The 25,759-nt window shown below is 38.1% G+C and overlaps 1 protein-coding gene across 4 annotated transcripts in view; it reads right to left on the reverse strand.

Moving 5' to 3' along the window:
• Nucleotides 1-25,759, reverse strand: part of LOC110836951 (defective proboscis extension response 8) — a 468,836-nt gene that overhangs the window by 358,909 nt on the left and 84,168 nt on the right. For 3 of the 4 annotated variants that reach the window (XM_022078722.2, XM_087340061.1, XM_087340060.1), the window contains one exon: nt 21,600-21,710. The gene's annotated coding sequence lies outside the window, so the exon portion shown is untranslated. Of the gene's footprint in view, nt 1-21,599; nt 21,711-22,124; nt 22,212-25,759 lie in introns of those variants that run through there. The other variant, XM_022078713.2, reaches the window with a different exon arrangement.

The following is a 25,759-nucleotide window of genomic DNA, read 5'->3' on the forward strand; positions in this document are numbered from 1 at the left end:
TCGCCAAAAACGATGTGTGCCTGATCATTAACGACAAGCACGGCTGAAAAAGTGGTCATTACAAGTTTATGAAGGTATCACAACATCCGAAATTCCCCTCGAATGGTGAGCATGGGCGTGAAGAGGTTGTACTTAACAAAATATGTAAAATACTTACAAATTTGCGAAATTAAAAGTATTTAATATTTAGTTTAAAAACTGCGTCGCTTTTGTTTGAAATGCTTTTCACTTTTATATTTAACAAGCTAATACACTCAAGTTCATTAACGCCTTCAAGAACCACGATTAAGGACAAAATTCGATTGTTAATCTTTTCGCAATGTTCGAGCGTTTAAAAACGCAGCTGACATGCAGACGAACAGCTTATCAGACATTTTTCGAACATTTTGATAATTTATTAAACTGTGTTCTCTATGCAGGATAATGTGTCCGCTTGACACTGGGTGTTTTCCTGATATCTGCTGATTTAATGCATATCAATAACACAATTTCACATACTACATACATCAAGTGAAGTTACAATATATCATAACACATGTTACAAAAATTCTAAATTAAGTCGGCTATATAAATATGATTTAATATAATAATATTACACCATATGACAATATAGAATTGCATGTAATGTTTTAATATTTTACCATAACTTCTTCTTCTTCTCAAATATAAATTGTATAATCAGCTGTTAATTTTAATTTTAATCAACCAGCTAAACGCAATTTGTGTCCAGTACAGTACGGCGAAGATAACGCATGGTGTATGTTCTCACACTGTTTTAGATGCACGTTTTATATCTTAAACACACTTCATATCTCTTCTAAAGTAAAAAAATATTTGCGTAGATAGTATCCTGAGGATGGACCATATCAGCCCGAATCATGTCGCATGGTAAAAATATCTAGACATGAAAATAAGAACACAGCAATTATATGCATTACTTTGGCGTGTAAAAATAGTTAATAATATGGCACTGCGCTCCAATACAATCTGATTTCATTACAATATGAATTATCGCTATCCCAAAGACTTGAAAGCTGTTCCAGCAGACTTGTAAGGCTGAACGGTCGCACAGACCGGGTAGCTCATGTCTCAGGTACTTGAAACTGCTTTCCGCTTCACAGTTCACAATGGCATCACAGATCTGAACTACCTTTCTGTGTCAATGTCATTTGACTTCTACGAATAATACCACCTAATTTAATCGCACTGTTAACACAATTTCCAGGAAAGCTCTCTGCTTTCAGTGACCTCTAGGATTACAACCAACCACACTTGTCACCTCTATTGTAGTACTCAACACATATCCTGTATGCAGCATGCAATAGGCGGAATTAGTTTACTTAACAAACACACTTCATAGCTGTTAAACAGAGTATTGTAGATGTGTGGGTATATATGTAAAGTGGAGTGGAAGATGTAATAGTTTGCAATACACACTATGCTAACTTGATGTTGGTTGAACGAGGAAGTCCCAGAAGGGTACGTTGCTCGCCCGTCCCGTGGTCTGTGAATGTACCACATAGCCAATAACGTTAACGTAATTTGTGTGGCGGCATTCCTCGCTGAATCTGACACCACAGACTCAATTCCACGGATCCTGTACTGCATTCCCGAAAGCGAGGCTCGCTAACCCATCGACAACACATCAAATAAAGAATAAAAAATACGGGCCTAAATGTAACTTGGTGTAGCCGAAAAATGTAACAGGATTTATACACAAGTTTGTGATCTGGTATGTAAGGTGTATTTGAGTATGAGAAAGTTTCACTGGCATTCCACACCACTGTGCTCGGTCTGCTCTGTATATAAACATCTGCAGGGAATTCAAATCATACCAACACGACGCCGTCGATAGACTTAACAGAAGAGTGACGTACGTATTCCGTAGCTGACTGTTTCAATGTTAACGCTACAGGAGATATGACAGGAATGGAATTTTGCATGAAACAATTTGAACTGGCAGTGCCCTGCTGAAACTAAATTAGAATCCAATACATGACCGAGAAGACGCACAAGACATTCATGACGGCCACATGGCAGGCTTTCTTGGCTCTAAAATCCCATTAATAATACAACGCGAAGAGTGAATATTGTGAAAGTTCTCGCTGTGTAATTTTCTCCATACCCTTAGTGACTCTGTGGTCTGAACCCCGAAACATTTGAACAAGAAGGAGAGGGAACTTACTCAGAATCGACCGATAACGTACACGTATCATTAACAAGATTGGACAGGCTTACTCTTTGGAGTAAGCTAACATTCCATACGTGTTTTTTACGCCACAACATCGACGACGTTGTCAAGATTGACAGCAACGGTATCCGAGGATACTGTTGCAACAACATTATCCAAGTAATTGTAACAATGTTATAAAAGATGAGATATACACAGACGGGTCCATAAGTTGTTCTCCGCTTACAAAAAAACATAAAAAACGCCTAAAAAATTATTTAAACAAATACAGTGACTACTCCGGCAGTCAGTACGATTCACACAAACGTAATGTTAGTTGCTGTAATTTATTTAACGACGCTCTCAGTAGCTCAGAATATATAGCATGTAGCGTCGAATTATATATTAGCCTAATAATTAAAAATGAATTGCAGAACATAATTTAAGTTACTACCCATGCTTTTGTCTGTGGAGTTCGAAGGCAGGAGAAAGCTGTAAACTGCGTCAGTTTGGTCTCTTTAGTTTTTAAAGCCCAAGCCACGACATAACGAGAACAAACTCCGCTCATTTCTGCAGTCAGTATCGGAATCCCTAGGCACAAGTTTCTCCGTCTATGGGCACTGATTTCACAGACACTTCCCTGATAGTGCTGATTGAAAATTACTAGCATTGCTCGGATTCTATGAGATGTGAAATGGAGTTCGGGGTTGACACCCGTGGGATCTCCGTGATGATCAGTGATTGCTTTCTGGTTATGAAGTAGGTGGGACTTGGCCCAGTTATTCCAACGAGCTACAGAGCAGACGGCTGCATGGCATGTCCGGGTAATCCCCTCGGGAGCCTGCGTATCGATTCTGTTCAGTGTGAAAGAAAAGGGAGATCCCGAAAAGGAGAACCAAAACGTGACCATTCCTCCACATATATTAACTACCATTATTACATTTATTTTTATCAGAAGAGATAACAATCGGCCTCCTTGTGGACTCTTAGCAACGGGCAGGCTGGCTACGGCTAACGACCCGAGTATTTTTCGACAGATACGTTGTTCGTTTCTCAGCCAAAGCACAGGATATCCTGACTAAAGTAATACCTCATTAATCCTTCCAGTCGAACGTATAGACAATGTAACTAAATAGACCATGGCTTATCACTCCCCACAATTTCAAATCTTAAGCGTATAACTGCCGTGCAATTAAACCTGACACCACACAGCACAGAACCGAACTTTTGGTTGACTGGGATTACGATTAACTGGCATATATAAATATATATATATATATATAAATATATATATATATATACACGTTTAAGAAACAAAATATTGTCACTGAAAGTTTCGATTGCATTTCCTAAAAGTTGGGTAACTGGTATTAGACAGAACAAAGCATAATATTAATACGTCCAAAGTTACTAACTCTTATGACATTGACACAATATCCTTATGGGCATGGCCAAGTGTATGAATAAACCCAAGATTCATTGTGAGACGAGATTCAAGGGCAGTGAAATGTCGACTGTAGTACCCTTGGCTGTGACATCGCGCAGTGTTGTCGGCGATTACCAGTGTTTCGGAGAAACACATCGCCTCCATCTGCACAAGATTCAGAGGATAAGTTCATACGAAACATACTGTGTTGTCCTACAAGGCCTTTTGAAAGCAGCATGCATCACGATTAACAACTGTCACTAATTGGCTTCGTTTAGAATCCAAATTATGGAATCAAACAGAATTTGAAGGGTGGCTGTAACTCTATCGACATGAAGTCGGATCAGGTCTAAGGGCTAATACGTGGCAACAAGAAGAAGATAAATAATTATTTGCGCCTTTCTGAAACTTTCCAAAATTTTCTGAGGTAACTAGTGTTGCCATAATAATGTTTTAATACGATACTGCATTTTTGCTTTAGAGTAACTAACAGTCGAGGATGAAAAATATTAAATATCAACAGTTAGTTCCCCCTTAATGCATGTGGTTGATTATTAATCTGCAGCTTTAATAATTGCTTATGTACTCAAGGTTGCTCTTTCATCGACCTCTTTTAATGTATTTTATTCAGAACAGCTTTCGTCTCTCTCTCTCTCTGGCCTTGCTTTTTATTTCAAATATGCCCCGACGACACACCAGATGTTCCACCACAGGTGGCAGAACATGAAGCACAGAGATATTTTTAATATAATTACTCGTTGAAATAATTTAGCTGACAGCAGCAAGATGTAATGAAGATGAAGATGTGAACTGGATTCATCTTTCATCTGACTCAGGACAGAAATCAGTGGCGGGCTACAGTGAACACATTAATTAACATTTTGTTTTGGCTTGTTGCATCATTTCCAAACATCTGAACTTTGTCATATTTTTTTAAGGATTTATTAGCAATGGTTATATAATATTATAATTTTAACAATCATATAAAACTTAAATCAATTTAAACTACCTGATAAAACAGCACGAAGACTCACATAAAATTAATTTGTTACAACTCAAAACGCTCAGTAGAAATAAATCAGTCGATAACTAAACGTGAGTGAATGTGGAAGATCGGCCAACAATGATTTAAACACTTTGTCATCAGAAAAGTGAACAACCATAAATGTTTCAGTGCATTCGAATTTTCGGTTGTGATATGTAACATGAAGAAATTCACGACAGTAATTGGAGAGGACAATGAAAAGACACATAATGATGGACTGCTCTTTGTCATAACTGAATAACGCAGACTGAGAAGAATATTCGGACTTAAGAGAGGGAAGTTAAGATGAATAAGGATAAAATTAAATAGTGAGGATTTCAATAAAGTGCACTCCTTTAACACAGCATTAGGGTGTTCAAAGCAAGAAGGATAAGATGGACGAGATGAGAAGTGCTAACAGGATTTTGATCAAAAAGCCAGAACGGAAGAGACCACTCGAGAGAATGGTTAAAGGTGTAAGTGTGGGAATGGTATTGAAAGATATGTTAAAACATTATGTAAAAGTCTGTACTGGAATCATCTGGCTCAAGACAGAATCCAGTGGGTGGTCATGTGGACAACGTAATGAATATTCAGGATTCATAAAAAACAGCAAGTTTCTTGTCTAGTAGAACAACTATTAGCTCTTCCAAAAGACTCTGCTCCATGAACTGAGTTTAAAGAATATATATTTTACTCATCAGCCTCTTACGTAATCGCCAACACCATTTGATTCGTGCTGGTGGCAGGTGACTTTAAGACAAAAGACACAATACATTCACATATTATTTGAACCGTGTGTAATAAATCTTGATGTTTATATTTACGAATCAGTCGTGTTAACAGGCTGGAGGAAACGCCAGTAATTACACGGCCGACACAAATATGTCGCGCACGCTGACAGGAGAAGCCAGACGCATTTTGTTTGACCCGACCTGTCATTTTCAGAATTGAATTATGTCCCACAGTCACAGTGGCAGACTGTGACACAGGGTGTGCATGATGTTGACATCGGACATTCAGCAATTCCCATGCAGGTACGCAGGATCCAAAAGTTTAATGCTGTAAGCAGATGAAATATTTTAGCAACGTTCGAATTTCCATTTATAAAATATTGAAACTTTTAAAGAATCCGTGATCATCCGGGCAACAGGCACTATGGATATGGTAGAACTTTGAATTCCGACCCGGTATCTCACTCTTAGGGAGGAACACAGATTGCAGGTGTTGAGGAGGATATTTGGGACTAGGAGAGAAGACGATGGGGCGTGGAGAAAACTGCATAATGATGAGCTTAAAAATTTGTACTGCTCCCCCAATATTGTCAGAGTGATTAAGTCGAGAAGAATGAGATGGGCTGGGCATGTAGCGCGCATGGATGGGACAAGAGGTGTGCACCGGGTACTGGTTGGGAAACCTGAAGGGAAGAGACCGCTGGGGAGACCTAGACGTAGATGGGAGGATAATCTCAGGTGGGATCTATGGGAGATAGGAGTTGAAGGAGACTGGATTTTGTTGGCCCAGGACAGGGTTCGGTGGAGGGCTTTGGTTAATTCGGTGATGAACCTTCGGTTTCGGTAAGTCATCTAGTTAGTTAGTTAGTTAGTTATAGTATTCGAAGTGTTTATATTGTCATACACAATAGGCGTGGTAGATGCGTAACGCAATGTATTTTTATGTTGTTGGTTTGTTCTGTTCCGTCTCCTCCATCCGCAAACTCACGACGCACTATTGTACGGTGACAAAATTAAATGTGTAAGACGTGCAGCACGCATTAGAGAAACAAGAACTTTACAGGGAAACGTAGGAGCTCATAGAGTGTGTTTCCATTCAAAGTACTGGGGGAAAAAATTAAAAAAATGCAAGTTAGAGGCCAAGGTACAATTTGTTTTACTTTGAACAGCCATGATCCACCTAATGCTCTTCTGTGCCAGTACTATGTGCCCTCCAAACACAGCTTTTGCTCACTGAATTTGTTAATTTCAAACGCGGTGCTGTGATTAATTGAGAAGACCCTCTCTGCCTCACCTTGCTTCAGAAACTACACAAACAGCGCAAGGAAACATTCAAGCCTAATAATATCTGTATTATATCTGATATAAGCAGAAGGTCTATGGCGACTTAAATTTATGGAAGGCACTAATTTGAACAACTGCGGTCTCAGGTGAGCGCTGTTACTACCCCAGGCCTTTAATTTTCAACTGTCACTTGTGAAACGAAAAGAGACCCAGTCGCCAACCACAACAGAAATTTTATATTGTTTTGATTTACGATCGGTGAATGAAACTAATGTGGCTATACTGGAAAGAAAACTAAGGTGAGCATCGATTCCTTAATGAATTTATTACAGCACAAATTTCGAGAAATGACACGTTCCCAACAGTACCAATACATACTTTTGAACATGGTGTTCTGCTATGGCAATATATTAAGCACAGAACAACTGAGATCTTTCGGTGCCAGTTCGATTGCTGAAAAATTATGTGGCAGCCGATTAAGTCACATTTATGAAAGAGTAGCGTAACACAGCGAACTTCAATTTTATTTAAATGACACCTGCATATCCTATATATTTTCTTGCATTTTTGTTCATTTAACTTTCGAATAAAACTTAATTCCAGTCCTTACAGCAGCATTTAGTTCAATTATAACCTGCAGAGCAATTATGGTGAACTGCGTAGCACCGTACACAGGCGTAGTATGCAGTCGAATATGTTACAAACGTCAGCAACAGAATTGTAACACACAACATAGATTAATAGTCTAACGCAGGACTTACAAACATATCATCAGCGTCCTCTAACGACCGTTCACTCAATCAAGCCGATTTGACTGAATTCACACCGCACCCGTGCGCACGCTTCGTGCTGGTTCTTCCTAAGTCCAGAACTCCATGTTTATGAAATGTCTTCAAACTGGGAAGATGCTCTGCATAATACACTTGCATTTTGGAAATTACATCACAACAAATGTAGGGGTGTAAAGAGTCTTTACCTCTCTGGCCTAACACGTCTTCGAAACTCACCGAGTTAACCGAAGTCTCAAAGGTGATTTTGCCATCAAATCTCAAGGTTAATTAATTAATATAACCCTTCGAAAACAAAAGTAATTTAAATATTACCTACAAATTCAGTTCCTACAATGCATATCCATTATAAAAATCAAGTTGTTAAGGAAATATGCTGAGGAAAATGGGGCCTACGGCCTGTAATTTGAAAATATATAAACAGTTCTTGCGGAGATAGAATACAATGACAATACAGATCCCTATTAACAAGATGACCCCCCCCCCCCCGGGGCAACACAATTATTTGTTCCAGCCTGTTTGTGTAGTCAATTCATTACGGAATTCTAAAGTGGTCATGAAATTTGACCCGCGCTGAATATGGAGTGCAATTTGTATGTACCACGTAATGAGATACCGGTATATAATTGACGATGTTGATACAGATAACAAACAGTGCACCCACATTAATTAAACTTGTGTTTGTTTCCTTTATCAGTAGCATAATTACGTTCATAGAATAGCTACTAAAACTGTTCATTCGTTATCTGTTTGACTAACGAATCTTCATCCCGTGCATTGTAAATAACAGATTATTCACATACGAAATAAGCTTACATGGTAATCAGTGTTGCGGCCCTAGCGTTGATTCACTTTCTTCTGCCTTAATACAAGGAAGCTCTCTTCAAAACTGTAAGATACCGCGCGATTTACTGAATTGTTGAGTTACTTATAAAAAGCTTAAAAGAAGAGACCGCTTTGGAGACCTATGAGTAAATGGGAGAATAATATTAAAATTGTTCATAAAGGAACGTAGTACGACAAATTTGACCGGATACATCCGGGTCTGAATAGGAACCAGATTTACAACTATCAGCTACTTAATAATGAACATACTCCATGGATCTAGTCAGCAGCTCTATTATTTATGACAACTAAGTACTCGTTTGTGGCTAAGTATAAAATAGTAATCTTTTTCACAATTTCTATTTTTAGTACCTGCCTGTCCACAAGTCATCCAGACAAAACCTCTTTGTATCTTTAATGCCTGTAATAAAGAAAGAAATGCGTTTGTATTTTACCATAACAAGAAAAAATTAAATTGGTTAAAAGTGTATGTGAAACGATTATTTACATTTAATACTAAACTGTATAAAAGAAAGCAACCATATAAATGTTCAGAAATGTTTCAAAATACTCTACTGATTCACATCTGAATAGCTGTGGCATTAGACACAAAATCCGTTTGTTTGTAGATATTGTGCGTTTTTCTAATTAACAACCAGAACTCAGTTCTGATCTGGACATAACTGTCCAATCAGTGATGCAAACAACAATAGTATGCGTGGGTAAGGTATGATAGGGGTCTGAGGAGAAAGAGGCAATACAGCCGGGCGATAGTACCCTGTAACGCATATAATGTGGCAATGATGTGAAGTGACGAAGTTAGTCACATCAGGTTCCGTTCATCCACACGAATCACCCGGCCAGAACGAAATGTCCAGTAACAACATAGCCGCAAATACCAATAACACTCCCTGCAGCGGTCCGTTTAACTCATGATGATAACACTGTCATATCTCAAGGGACTAATATTAATTTGAGGTAGAAGCAAACACGAGTATGACAAATAAGCAATATTATTGTCTGTATCATCGTTCCCACAACGTGGTGATCCTTTGAAACTGTCTCTAACTGACATGACAGCAAATAATATTGAACGACCATTATAACGTATTAATGTAACTTATGATTCGAGAAATGAAACCCATCGCGAACTTCAAGACTTTCCGATTGTAGACTTTTACCATCATCTGTCTATTCGACGTATTTCGAATATCATAGATACCTGCCCCATCCATGTAGATTCAGTTCTGAAAGATTGGCATTTCTTTGAAAACATATAGCTACTGAAGTTTTTGAGGTATTTGTTTTCTTACGTTAATGTTCACTCAACTGTCATCATAAGTTCAGTATCTTACAAACAAGTAAATCCATGCCAGAGAAAATTCTTAAAATGACATAAAAACTTGATTACGTAGCAACTATTGTTACCGAACAGCTACGCCACTACAAAAAGCTAATTATTATCGAAGAAATTTTTACAACAATTTAAAATTCCACGAAAAGAAACAATCGCAGGATATCCCAACTGACTCTACGATAACACTCTGCGTTAGATGTAAATGAATGACTTTTCTACTCTGATGCGGGAAACAAAGACGAAAAGCATTAGGCAGGATTCCTGCTTTGAAATCACAGACCATTCTTCAAGAAGGTAAGTTTGTGATGCTGGGAATGAGAACTTCTCTAAGAAAGTGGAGTGAATTCTCTCAATCTTTCATTCTTCCGTCTTGTACGCCCCACCTCTCTGTATCCCATTCTGCTTCTTCCTTTTAATCCTAAATGTTTTCTCATTCCGCAAATACGGGAGAAACACCGAGACCATGCTAACTCACTTCCCGTCTCCCATTCCACTGAAACCAACAGATGCGAATGATAGGATTAAAAACTTGCAGGAATCTCTGTGCGATTTATTGCTTCAGCTTCTCTTTAATTACTTTTCCAGGTAGTAGATTGGAGAATAAATTAATCAAATTATTTACCACTCAAAGTTTTACGCATGGTTTCAAATCCTCCAGACCACCAAAGTATTCGGGTTTTCAACAAATTACTTTGCGACTGCGGTGAAGAAAGAGATAATGTCCCATGACTCCATACTATGGCAAACACTGGGACTGCCCACCCACACTTCGGGTTACGAACACTTGGGGCTGACTACTTCGCAGGTGCTGTTTGTTTTTCCTATTCTCCCCAAACGCTTAATCTAATCGAAATAATAAGGTAATTGGATTTAAATTTCAATCCACGCACACGGTGGGGGCTCATAAATATGCGATTCCCCACATGTTAATTTTCATTTTAGAAAGGTAATTCGAAATTCTAAGAAGCATAGATTTGTATTTTTCAAATGAAACTCCTTGCACCCTTCACCAAATACAATTACGGTGGTAAACTCTAAAAGCACGAGAGGCATGGAATGTAGCATGCATTGAAACGTTAAATGCATGGGAAATTGTAGACGAAAACCGGAATGGTTTAGATCTAGAGACGTAAATGAGAAGATATTTACAGTCGGCATTTTTCTCGGTTTTAACGCCGTTTTGTAGACTTCTGGGTAGATACCGACGTTTCAGAGGAAAAAATGTCTCCATCTTCAGCCCTGAAGATAGAGACAATACGTTTCTCCTTAACGTTGGTTATCTACCTAAAGTCCACACGACGATGCAACCCAGAAGATAAAATCGACAGCAGTAAGCCTATGGAGCCGAAACAAAAGCGTTTTCCTCTCTAACTATCTATACTGTTTCGAAATGTTTTGTATTTTAAACTTTCAATTACAAAAATAACCGAGCAGCCATTAGTATGACACGGGGAAAGCAATCACTCGCCAAAGTACGTGTGGAAATGTAGCCGCTGACTACGAAATGGTTTCGTTACTAAGAAAGCAATCGACGCTTTCCAGTCATTTTATCAAGCGACATATCATGTCGGTAATGAATGTATTTGTAATGATGATAACTGAAACCCACTTGCCAGTACGTTCTGCGGTAACATACCTGGCTCCAACTTTTCACGTACCCGATACGACACCATTGTCTCTTCTGAACGCAGAGGTTTTCCTCAGACTGACCTCATCATTTCAGAATATCCAGTTCGAATTTTGTGCACACTTCTCATCTCCCACATGCGCCCAGTCATTACAGTACAGTTTAAAATTACTGTTCGGCGTTCGAAAAATATTTATGCTTTTGTTATGACATGCTGTGATAAAATCTTCCATCACCCATTATTGTTTGAATGAAATCTGCATCAATCTGCTACATTTGCTTTGTCAATCACTGGATTATTGTTATTTTAACAACTGATATTACCGTATTTCACACCTGCATCTGGCTTATTTGTATGGTATCAAAGAGTTAAAAACGCAGCCAGTTCTTAAAAACAAAATAACCAGCATCCATAATTTTAGGATATGGCCTCCTTCTGGTTAGTAAGGCTGTACAGCCTTCGGAGGAACATATCACCACCATCTTTAGTCCCGAAGTGGGCCTCATCTGCCAATCACAACCTCCTCCAATTGCCTTCTACATCGCGAGAAATATAAAATATGGAGCTCCTCGTTGTGAACTTTTCTCCAACATCCTGTCTGACATAAAACATCTGATTTCCACATAGCAAGTTCTGGATTCGTAATCACCGTCTCCTTCATTTAATTTTATCTCAATATTCCTACGGCCACTTCATTCTGTATGTTGCCAAATTTCCTCTTCATTTATTCAGAGTCGTCAATTTACACATAAGGCAATACTAAAACTTGCACGGTTCCATTTAATAACTCTTGCTGCTTTTAGTTAACTGTGACACCACTGTTACAAATGACTGACGATTGCTAACAGCATCAAGTATAAAAAGGAACTTCATCAGACGTGGCTTAAAGTATTTCGTTCTGATGACGTTCTGAATGCATGCGTCTTGTAATAATACAATGTTTTCCGACGCCGGATTTCTATACGTCGTTAACCCACGACGGTACATTAAGCTGAAGAATAACATTTCTTTTCCTGATCAGAACTTTTACTTCTGCCAAAACTTTTTCTTCGTGAGACGCATGGAAATTCAGTCAGAGACTGGCTGTATTGGCAGTGGTGGTTTGTGTGGTTATCAGCAAGAAAAAATTATTAATTTACGACCTATTTCAGCTGGACATTTAGGCATAATTAATTTTTTGTAGAATTATATTGTTGATTTCGGAATTTGTCACTTGACTTGCATATGTTATGTACGTCTAGTACAGAGTCAAACCTTTACAGGCAAACATCATACAATTCCTTTCAAGATTTATTTTTTTACTTTAATACTCTTCTTTTTAGAACGTCGTGTACTTTATTATTCCATCAATTCTCTGCCGCATCTTGAGAACCCCCCTTTTTTGTTATGCAAAATAAAGCCGTATATGATTACGCCTTTTTCTAGTCTGACGACTTTCTGTGTTCCTGCGTGTGATTCTCATTGTTTTTGTATTTAATCTCTTTATTCTCGTCGACATGGCAGATTTCAGATTTGAGTCTGAATTCTAGCAGCGGCTGGTTTCAAGTACAGTGCCTGCAAATTATTGCCATCTTAATTTTTATATTCTCTAAGAGAAGAATTAAGGTGAACAAGCCTTGACTGTTATATGTGGTGTCCGTCACAAAGAAAGTAACATTATTCTGTCAAATTCTAAAGACTCAATCGAACTGAATTAAATCGCATCATCATTATTATCAATATCATTATAATTTTCACTGCAATCGAATTTAATTATTAGTTCCTCAAAGGCTGATATAATTCAGTTGTAGGCAACAACATTTGCAGCAGCACGCAGAAGAAATACTGTACTACCCACAATTTTATCACGATTACTTTATTACGGACTTTACAGGAATAACAAACGTGAACTGTGAATATTGTAGGTACAAATGGATATGGTACAATTTTTCCTCGGACAAGTCTTGGAATGCTGTGTGCACAAAATAATATCCCAGGCTACTTCCCATGCAAATTTCTGCTGTATTCCACTGAACAGTATGTAAATGAATGACAGGACAGATCCTCCTCCCCTGAAATGCTATGTAAACTGTGCCCCACGCCATGTTTCAGTTACTACACCCGGGCACAACTTCAATCATAATTCCGAAACATTTAGACATAAAATTTTTATGTTCAAAGGAAAAAAGGTCTCAGTCGATTAGAAATATAAAATCACTGCGGACTTCCATTCCGTTATTTCCAGCGAGGTGCAGCAGTCCAATGCTATCGGCCGTATCGAAAATAACTTCATGCAAAAACTGTCTATCAAAACTAATTTCAATCAACCCGAGAGAAAATATGACTTACTCACAAGACATTGTATTGTCCTGCAAGAGAATACTAATTAATTATGAAATTAATGTGTAATAGTATACAAGTAATGCAGCTGCAGAAAAAGACGAGGAAGATCACCTGAAACTAAAATTATCGAACACAAACGCAACACAAAAATAAGAAAATGTATAAGCTAAATATAAACTTCCTGATAACTCCCACAACTACGATCATAAAATACAATTTGGTAACTCAGGAATCATTAGTACCCTAAAGAAGAATACAAAATCTCTTGGATACTGAAAACATCCCTCTATTATGGGACAGGAAGAAACCGCGTGGAGTTATAACAAGAAAAATTGTGGACCGCACCGGGGGTTTTCTGGTTAGCGTAAATTATTATTCAAAAGGTCCTGGTTTAGTTTTAAATAGTGGTAACTAATACCACAGTAAGATTAATAACAACAAATTATTCATTGTAAAGTTAACCAGTCGCCTGAGGGCATTAGTAAAAGAATCAATTCCAGAAATTCCCATGCACATCATTTATACCTACACAACGGGCAATTTCGAACATAATATTTACGTAAAAACCAAATATGTACATTGCAAAAGAAAATATTAAGGTACTCAGTTGACTTCTTAACTTACTTTCATTTGCTTATCTGAAACACCATGTTAAGTGGGTCCCTTGCATCCACAGCACGGTTCTTAGGTTCCCGATAAAGGAGAAGGCCTCCAGATATGGAAGGTACTGGCGGTTTAATTGAATAAACCGTCGCGCCGTAAAAGCAGAATGTTACACAGAAAAATACTGAATAGACGTCGGTCACTGGCTCTTGAGATTACCACGATGAACCATCTGGTTCCATAAAAAGGGGAACATTTCTAGATGAGCTTCGGTACTATTAGCTTGTCAGTAAAGAATGCGTTCCTTAAGGTTAGTTAATGTTGAAACAACATCCCTGGCTGCGTGTCAGACGAATGAGGGAGGAAATGAGAGGATCATGGGGAAAACTGGATAATATGGATCTTTATAACTTGTAATTCTTCACTAAATATTATTAGAGTGATTACATGAATATAAGATTAGCGACTTTTGGCTTCTCAATGACTCTGTTCCTTGTAATAAGTCAAAGTCAGTCGAGTGTTTCAGAGAAACATACATTTAAAAAGTCCTCGTTTATGAGATTTCAGGTTCTCACGGCGGCGAGAATAGAGATGATATGCTCATCCACGGCGATCACCCTAATTGTGTAGGCAGGAAGCACCTCTAAAACGTCGATAAACTTGTACCAGACTACACAGCGTAATAATCTAGAAGACGGCCATAATCATGATCTAACTTAATTTTCTCCCTTAGTCTGAATACCAGTGCGGTTACGTGTTCTGTTTCTGGCTCTAAACATCCTGAAGAAATAAACTCGCCTTAAATTTGGTTGCACACAGACACACAAGTAAGAAAAGGGCATATATATATATATATATATATATATATATATATATATATATATATATATATATATGGGATCGTTTTCCAAATCGGTTGGAGCAGAATAAATTTCACCCACGTACTTTTCCCTATCCTGTAAATTCCTCGTTCTTCTGCTTAGAAATTCACGTATCCCACATCATCAATCACCGTCTTATTGTCCATCCACCCACCGAGCCCACCTACCCGCAGTGCATATCTCCCTCACACTCTCAGCTTCAATCCTCGGGTCGCGTCTCGTAGCGAAGTGCCTATTATCGGAGCCAAATACATCATCTGCACCTCGACGATACACTGAAGAAATTATGATGACTACTCCCGTCCATTAATCTTTTCTTACATGTTTATATAGATTAACCAGTCACCGTGTCTATTCGGCATCTTCTTCTGCACAAATGTGGTATAGGTCAGTATAGTCCAAACGACCACATTTCGTAACTTACGGCGATGTCACAAAATTGCAGAGGAGCTCAACACTAAAACTTTCACACCGACGCATTGTCCACCAACTCCTTGAGGATGTGCTCCAATTGTAAGTGGTCCGAATATACGCAAGGAAGACAATTTTGGATTATATACAAAGCCTACATCGAGACGACTACTCGCAAGCTTCAAGTGACGTAATAGAAGTAGCAGCAGTAATAGTAATAGTAGTAGTAATGAGAAGGAGTGGAAGATTTATGTCTTCTGCGTTGTTGCGATGTGTAGTATGGTAGATGTTTACCAACGTTCCTATTCATCGCCCTGATGACGGAGGCAGTATGACCTCTGAAACGTTGGTTAACATCGACCAGACTACACGGCGCAACAACCCAGAAGACAGAAAGCTTCATACTCGCCGCTATGAAAATCTCAAATCATACACAGAAGAAGTGGAAGTTTCGTAAATACCATAATCGGAGCCCACATTACATAACGGCCTTATGCTTATAACTGTACATTATTTCGTATGACAATCTAATGAAGATTGATGATTATTTGTGATGGAATACAATTCTCAGTATTTCTTTCCTACTTCTTTTTTATATTTTGTTAGTGTGTTGGTATGGAACTCTAGGGACTTAAGAAAGCAGTTCAATCTTCCTCCATGTCTACTCCATAAAACCAATGTCGAACTAGTGGCATCTACTGAGTAACAAAACAACTACACAATGTCAAAGAGAATAATTGATGAAGTCGGGGGAGCTGCAGTTGTTTGTTGTGGGATGTCGGTATACATTTGACGTCATAATGGGTATTTAGTTTAGTAAACTTTTAAACTTTCAATAAGAGTATAACAGTATTCGTGATTGCATATTTTATTCTTTATTTTCAAAAGAACAAATACAGACCCTGCTCTAAGTCAACATTTTGTTAGTAAGAATTCTGAAAATGCTTCCTTTTCGAGATACAGAACAGTAGCTAAACTTTAAAAAATCCTTTGAAGGTCACCTAAAATGATCTTGGTCTCATATAATTGAACTCTTAGCCCCTGAAGTTGATACAGAGCTATCAAACAACCTATGACATATCCAACATAGAAAAGGCGTTTATTCCTTTGAAGCCAATGCTAATCTAAAGAATATTTGCAGATTCAGTTGCTAACAGAACACACACACACACACAAGGCGTCACTATTATATTGTTGTTCAGAGATAAACATACGAATCCCGATATTTTATATACATAGTGAAGAGTTACTGTATGTTAAACCACGTGGTATATATAGTAACCACTGTGCTTTAAAGGGTTTAATATAAAGATAAGTTTCCGTTTAGAATAGTCTCTACGCTCCGTTACTAATGCGCTCATGTAAAAGCCCGTAACGTTACAATACATTCTGTGGGCAAAATTCAGTATTTATGATTATTAAGGCGGGAGTACAACACTTAGAGTTGCCCATGATCTATAATGGTTAATATAGAAAAGAAATGTTGAGAACTACATTTTAGAAAAGAGCTCTATGTTACATTTATAACCCAATCGTTTCTGAGCAGATTTCATTGCTTCTCATACAGTTGCTACGTAATATGCCCTTTCGTCGTTTTCAAATTGTTACCATGCCATCGTCTGTCATCACACATAACATACTCAGTGTTTTCAGAACACTTGTTCGACAGAAATAGAATATAACTTGAATATGGAGCCAAATAATTTAATTAGCTTTTTTCCCTCCATACTGCGTGTGAAATGTTTGTCAGAATCGGAAAATTAAATGAACAGCACTCATTCAAATTACTTTGCTTCTAGTTTATCTGTAAAAAAAAAAACAAATTTCACACGAAAGCATTGGAAATTAACGGGACATGATAATTCTTGTCTCCAGTGATATTTAAATCTGATAACATCTGTGAGCACACACAGTAAAACGTACTTTGATAAGAAGCATAGCCAATGGAAAACGTTACGTGAGTGTGGTTTGGTGTATGCTCAACACAATTTCGCGATTTCGAATGACATCTGAATATAAAAATGTGCCCCAAAATGGGAAGAATAACGGAGCGAATTCATTCTCTAACATGTGTATATTTTGTGGCTTACTTTGAAAATCGCCCATCTATTTTACGGAATAATGACGTCTGATGCCGCTCTTACGATCATCACGTAAGGGGTTTGCTGCCTCATCCGTCATTATGAACACTTTCCACTTCCCTAATAAATGGAAAGACATTATTCTTCTTTATTGTCATTTTAAATTGAATTCTTACGAAGAGTCTACAGCATAAAGACTTCCATTTAAATGATTGTCTCTTGACTTAATAGTAACTGACGTTCGCCTTGTCAGGTCACTTTACTCTCTTACAGTTCCTCAATCAGAATTACAAATGGCACGTAATAATTGAATAAACGTGAGTTTTGATGTTTTGGATGTTCTGTTTCCTGTACACCGGTCTGATTTACTTTCTTAAAGGCAGACCTAAAAGCACAGAGCGCTTCGTATAGTTCAAAGAAGAGAAAATAGAGTCATCGTCACAAACACAAAAGGAAAGGCTTACAGAAATAGCCCGGAGGCGAACAAAACTCAGAAAGCTGTTACGAGTTTTAAATCATTTTAATACATTACTTGCGTTTAAACACGTGAGTAGTTGTTACCCTGATGTTGACCTTATAAAATGTTTAAAAATGTTGAGTACGCGGTAAATGTAAAATATGTTCTGAAAAGTTTAATAGTAATATTTTCATTGCTGATAACTATTAGTATAAAAAAATTCTGAAGTTAGAATTTGCGTAACTTTCCATCAATCCTCCATAACATTTATATAACATAATACAGGGTGATTCAAAAAGGACTTTACAACTTTGAAAGTGTATAGAAATTTATTCAGAAGGCTTACAGAATCGGTTGAGGTGTCATTTTGTAGAACACCAAATCACGTTTTACCTCAAATAGTCATTTTGGTTCGAGGTGATTTCCATTGGTGATACTGTAGACATCCCACCTGAAATCAATTTCTTGCCAAACACGATCCAGCATATCCGGTGTCACTTCTGCAACTGCGGCGGTGATTCGAGCTTTGAGCTCAGTGAGATTGGCAGGTAAGGGTGGAACATACACACGATCTTTAATGAAACCCCATAAGAAAAAATCGAGAGGTGTCAAATCTGGAGAACGAGGTGGCCATGCTATCGACCCTGTTCGACCAATCCACCGACCTGGGAAACGGTTATTGAGGAAATCCCGGACTTCTGTGAGGTAGTGAGGTAGTGAGGTGGTGCGCCGTCTTGCTGGAAGTGAATGCGTCCTTTTTGGTCATCTTCGTCTAACTGTGGTATGACAAATTTTTCGAGCATATCCAGATACACGATACCGTTGATGGTTCTCTCATGGAAAAAGAACGGGCCGTACACTTTAACTTTGCTAAGGGCACAAAACACATTCACCTTTGTTCTGTCACGAACGTGTTCCACAACAGCGCTAGAAACACGCGGGGGACCTGGAGATTTGTCATGGCGAACAGAACAACCAGTCTCAACAAAATTCTTGTGCAAAGAGTAAATTGTAGGTCTACTGGGAGGATCCTTGCCATACTGGGTGCGAAAATTTCGTTGAACCATTGTCGCAGATTTCGTTTCTTCAAACCACAGCACACAGCGAGCGCGCTCCGCACCTGTGAAAGTGGCCATTTCTCGGTGACGGAATTCGGTACTACAGCACAACGTGAGTCAACCTTGATTTGTTTTGCTACAAAATGACACCTCAACCGATTCTGTAAGCTTTCTGATTAAATTTCAATACACTTTCGAAGTAGTAAAGTCCTTTTTAAATCACCTGGTAGTTAGGCACGAAGCAATATTTCGTTACTTTCGGTAGGCCTATAACAAGCAGAATGTTTTAAAATATATCTAACGACTAGAGCTGTATTAAAACTGCAGTCTGTTAAGCAGAATGTAATGGAAGTAATGCGGTATTTGACAACAGATAAACCCCAGGAGGAAAGCGAACCAGCTTCCACTCGTATGGTCTACTGTTCATGGCTAGATGACACTGTTATTAGAGAGATCAATGCCTGTGTTTGGCCCATATATAAGCTCAAGTGTAGCAGATAGGTCCCCAGCCAGTTCTAACACGCATTCATGCCGTTTGTGTTTCATTCGACGATACTGAAACAAATCCACTGCGACAGCAGTAACGACAAGCCCCACATCGCAAATAAATAACAAACGAAACGTATAATGGCTCGAGTCATATTTCACGAGATATTCGGAACAAGCAGAGAGACGCAGCAAGTTAAACGCATGTGGGGGGGGGGGGGGAGACAAGAAAGGGAAATCCCCTCAATTCAGCCAGCTTAATGAAACTGCTTGGTGATTTGAAAACTACCATATTTCTAATTCATAATAAGAACTCGTATTTCACTATTTTCCTGCGCATGATTCTGCTTCACCTCTGTTCTTTAGCCGAAAACTAAAGGCGATATTCCAACAGTCACCGTGTTGTCAGTACTAGTACTCCTTTGAAGAGCATAACATATTAGCTCACGAATTATGTCACGGAAACAACAGAATTCACTATTAATATTAAAAATGAACATATGACATTACTTTATGCAACAAATGGACTTGTTCTTCCGTTTTATTAATACACGCTTTTACATCTTCTGGTGAAAGATATTTTATGTGATCACTTTATTACAATTACCTTAAGTTCATTAATTGATTTCAATTCAGTCATTAAAAATGGTTTGCTTTTTAAGATTTTGAAATGTGGCATAGTTTACAAAGAAAAACATTAAACAGAGATTTGAGGTGATCACGGAGGTGAGTTTGAAAACGGCTATTTCTGGATTGTTACGTCATATACTATGGTAGAGGTTTGCCGACGTTTCACAGGTTGATAACAGTCTATCGATTTAAAATCCTTTTAGTCAATTTCAGCACTTCGAACGCAATTTAAAATTCGGTTGTGTGTGTGACTAATCTTCATACTGAGACACTTTGTACTCGTTGCATTAAAATGCATATCGCAATTTCTTTGTGTCATGTTGTATATTAAATAAAAATCATACATAACAGTCTACTATAATAAATATTTTAGAAATTTAGTTTTTTTTTAAGTTTGGCGCAAGTTTTCCGAAAATAGATATCACAGACTTTGTATTTTTCATGCTTTGGATAAATATGAGAGAAATGTGGTAAGGAGTACAAATGGCTGTTTCCATAAGTCTGCTCAAAACCTGTAAAATATACCACAGAAAGTTAAGAAATATGTGTGAGGTAAAATATATCATTTAAATTGTGGGTTGTAAGAACGGAAAGAAATGTGTTTATAATCTACCGAAAAAAAGTTCTGCGTTGATAATATTAGTGGCAGAGTTTAAAAATGTAATCAAAGAATCTGATCTTTCAAAACGTGAGCCGAAATTAAAACTGTGTAGAAATACAATTTTTCTCATTCGCCAGAATTTAAAAAAAAACATAAAATCGTTCTATTATGAAATAAGTCACGTGGTGCCGAAAGTATAATGTTAATAAACATTTTTTGTTATATCTTGGGACACAATATATGAAATTAAGTATTATTTAAATTACAGAATCTTCTATTTTCAGTTTCCTTTCAACGTGAGCTTTACTAATAGACAGTTACTTGTTTAGTTATTATGAATTATATACTCTGGCCTTTATTGTTATTTATAAAAATTACATTCACTTGTATTGCAAAATTACTTTATTTGGTAGAATCGTTTCTTCTTCCTTAATTAAACACTTCATGCAACCCATTTGACAACCCTGAATAACTTACATATTCAAGGAATTCCAGGGATTATAATGACAAGTTTTATCTGATATTATAAGGTACAGAATCCATTAATCTCGTCTTGTCTTCACTAGGCACCGTAGATGTGTTCTTACACCCAGATTCTTGAATGACGAAAAAGAATATATTGACACGAAGCTATTCCTTACGTACATAAATGCTCCCCTCCTTCTTTAAACTGTCTGAAAGCCTAAACGCAGCTGGCAATACGACAAGTAGAAAATATTACGACGTACCATAACTCTATACAAGCGCACATAACCACATGCTCTTGAATATAAATTCGAGTAACGAAAGTACAGCAACATGCTAGAAACATTATCATGAATGGCACCACTTACCGGCGTCTTCTGTTCAGCGTGTTGCGGCGCCAGTATCACAAAGTGAAATCACTGTCAGAGAAGCCTTCAGGAGCACGAAGACAGGAACCGCGATACAAGTGCGGATCCGGCCTAGAAAACGCAAAAAAGCGAGGTTACTCAGAGCTCAAGAACCCGGCAGACAGACACATGTAAATACAGCGACCTAGTTGAACAGGGTGTTTTCTCACAACGTCAATGATTCGCTGTCTGTGGTTTCATTCCGTTCCCCTACTCCCATCGCAAACCCTCGGTTTCTGTCGCACGGCTGAAAACGACGGAATTATCAGCGAAAGCAGGACCGAGCAATGAATGAGACCGGTAACCGTGTCATCAATTTTGCATTGGAGAATTCCATTAGGTACCGTAGGCCGCTTTATAAGGCCTATAAATATATGGCTTAGTATCTTCTTTCCGTTTGCACAACAGTTACACGTAACTTAACGCTAATGTAATACCGATTCTTTCTACTGACAACATAAATTTAAAGAGAATACATTTTCACACCTTAACAAACACCAGTTATGTATAAATTGAAGCTTTTACGGCGACTGAAGTTGATCAAAGACTCTCGGACTACAAGCCGCGTCAGATGGCTGAATGGTAAATAAACCCTACCCTCAAGGCAGGTGCGTAACAAAACTGGCCCTCTGCAGAGCGCTCGCCAATGAGAACTCGTTGGCAGAAGATATGGTTTATTCACCATTAAGCAACAACAACGCAGAGCTCAACAACTGCAGGCCGCCAGACACAAATTACATTGTCCCCATGCACTTCTGCAATAGGCCTTATTGTATCCTTATAGACTAAATATTAATAAAGATACATACAGATCGACTGCAGAATTAAAATTGACGATTCGCTAATACGCCTGAAATGCAGTAGTAACTCCATCGTTTAGTAAAACGTTTCCGAGGCCTGCATTAAAAATAATTCTAATACCACAGAAAACTGGATTTAATTGGAACTGTGTGTTACTTCTCATTGGAGCAACATAGTAACCTAAGAGCTGATTGGGAAAAGTTAAAAAAAAGTTTTGCTAGGCAGCGTGTTTATGAGTCAAATGACGTTCCACTGACGTTATCATAAAACATCCATGTCATGAATCTGAGATGCAGAGAAAGTGAGGTCCCCGTTCTTGCATTTGTCGGTCCGGAAGAAAACACCAAGAAAAAGCGTGAGACAGAAAGAAGGAACGAGAGTCTCAGTCCAGAAAGAAATATGTTTCACTTGTAGCATTTTCACGTCATTTCTATTCCCTTTGGGAACGTGGATACGAGGGTAAAACGTTCTTGTGGCCTTGTCTTTTACGAAAACAGGAAATGAAGTAAATCACTTCAAGTAGCTACTAGGAAAGCCACATATAACAAAGTAATAACAAAGAAGTGACACGTCACAGGCTCTGCGTCCACTGCAGAAAGAACAAAATCTATTTGTGGGGGGGGGAAACACGACAAGGCCAGGAAATTAAATTGTCTCCCAGAACGGACATTTTAAATTTAACTTTTTCGGACATCCTAAGTAGTTAAGAATTCTAGCCAGGTTGTGGGGGTCAGACAGCCAATAGTTCTATTTATTTCAACTGCTGTAACAATTCGTTGCAAAGCTTTTGGTAACGGAGACTTATGACAGAATAATTGTTAAACGTGTACTGGGTGCTTCCGTACCTTGACTACAAAGAGACCGCTCGGTGTGGAAACAAATATAACTCTATATTTTAACAAACACGCATTAACACAATAGCACACTGCAAAAAGATGTAACTTCCAATTTTCCGAGCCATGAAAACAACATTAGAACATTAAACCGAAATTGCAAGAAACAACACGTTCATCTACCCAGAACTTAACAATTAGCCTAACCTGTCGTTTCACATGAAGGGTTAAAATGTCGTAACTGGCTAAATTAATTTGTGCATATTAAATTTATACAAGCATGTTTTATTATATTTCTTGCCCATTTTAAAATTTTTACTATGATTTTGTTTCCTATGAATCAAAATGCGCTACCAACCTTAATTTATAGATTTTGTAATTGGAACTGACTTAAAATGTGCAGTATTTACCTTAGATAAATCGTACAGAATGAATAAAAGATTAATTTCGGTCGTGAGAAATGAGAGACAATGCACTGAATCTTCTCACAAACGTCTGCTGGTACAATATATTAACACGTCTTTTATTCACCAATTGAACAAAACCATAACAAACAAACAACCGAACAATAACAAAGTTTCAGCCAGTCTTTGTGAGGCCATACACACTGTCTCTGACTGTCACAAGGATTACTATTTTCTTCCGGCTCGTTTGCCACAGAAATGTGTCGGGAAAAGAGCTTTACGACGTTGTCCCGTTTAGAAACAGACGGGTCAGAGGAGAATCACGCTTTGCTGCCATCAGTACAAGACTACAGAAATTTAATTTTATGATAAAACGTGTTTTGTTTCACGTTTCGCTGCAGGGGGAATGACACAGCAGAAACCTCGTTGGTTCGCTAGATAATTTGATAATTCATTATTTTCGTTGTCCAGAACTAATCCAAATTAATGCTCAAGTCGCAATTCTTCCTCTTCCTAGTAAGTACATTGTACCTACGTCTTCCACCAAAATTGCAGTTTCAGGTAATATTGCACAAACTTGCCTTAAGAACTTTGTTCCTTAGTTGAACATATTTATTTCCTAAAATGAATTTGCTGGCCTCACGTAATAAACCGCCAAACTTTGGTTCCTACCACATTCGTTAATTTTTCGTCTGAACTAAGAGAAAACGAAATCGTTACTGACTTAAAATTTTGTAAAGCACCAAGCAGATTAGTGTAGAGGTAACGCAATAGACGTATCTGGGGAGTGTTTGGTTAGAATCTCGACCAGTTATCAACTATCCAGTGTTTTAAGTAGTTCCATTATGTTTTATTTTATTCGAATATGACAATGGTAACTTATAATAAGCCACAACTGACTCTTTTCCTGCCATCCACAAAACACTTTATATCTCGTCCGACAATATAAAGCTTCCGTGATTGAAACGACGTCGTTAATCAAAGCAGATATCAATTGTTAAGAAAAAAATCAATTCTGAACATACAACTTCGTGTAGAAAAAAGTGTCAGTAATTTAAACTCGTATCAAATTCGAGTTAATGAGTAGAGACAAATTCAAACGTTCTCTTGAAATACCAGCCTTTTGTGCCAACTGGCACACCCAAAACAGGGCAAGCAAGGCGGCGTGGGCGTTTTCACTCAAAGTTCTAATTCTCGTTCCTGCTGAGTCCATTCCTTTACGCCAACAGCCGTAACTTTAGTGACACAATAATACAGCCATTCCAAGTGCATGGGGCAAGTGTGGGAGATGCAGTCAGTTCCTCCCAAATGACTGTCATTAAGAGCGGGACCCAGCATTTCACTTGGCGACATTACTTCTCTATAACGGAGCGGGACAAAGAGAAAGGGGGACTTGCTAGTGGAGATCGCCATACGAAAAAGAAAAAGAGAGAGGGGGATGAAGAAGACAGACAGATAAATGGGACAAAATAAGGAAAGACTTTTTCTAAAAGTATGGGAGAAATAAGAGTAGATAAAAGAGCATGGAGAATAGAACTGACTTGGAAGTTTCATGGTCTCAAAAGAAATTACGAGAAACAATGCAGTAGCGAGTGAAGAGGAGAAAGACAACAGATGCTAAGCGAGTAGGAGGGAATGAGGAAAGCAACAACAGCACAAGAGGAAAGTAACTAAGCAACTGACTGGCTGACTGACTAACAAGAAAACTAATTCCACGGAGTATAGTCCTCCTTAGGAAGCCAGCAGTAGGCTCACCTAGGCAATAAATTCCCTGTATTTTATGCAGCCCGAAGGTTCAATACCGTGTTAAGAAGAGAAATTAATCGCTCCCGTCCTCAGTCAGATGAATCAAATCCACATCTCGAAAACCTATTTACCGAAGATCCATTTTAATATTACCAAGCAGCCGTTTCCTGATGCCAGAAGGCCTTTTCGTCGTTGTGTCCAACACTTTATAAAGCAGAAGGCATTGACAATTATTAAAAAATTTTTTTTTGGCAGTATAAGATTTCATAAAAATGAAATCTGAAAACCTAGGCTTTATTTTCACTATGTCGTTGCTTCTACTGGAATCTTCTTGTGG

The sequence above is a fragment of the Zootermopsis nevadensis genome, unplaced genomic scaffold, assembly GCF_977971745.1.
Source record: "Zootermopsis nevadensis isolate Lab colony 2312 unplaced genomic scaffold, Znev_1.0 Znev_ptg000061l, whole genome shotgun sequence".
NCBI classification, from domain to species: domain Eukaryota; kingdom Metazoa; phylum Arthropoda; class Insecta; order Blattodea; family Termopsidae; genus Zootermopsis; species Zootermopsis nevadensis.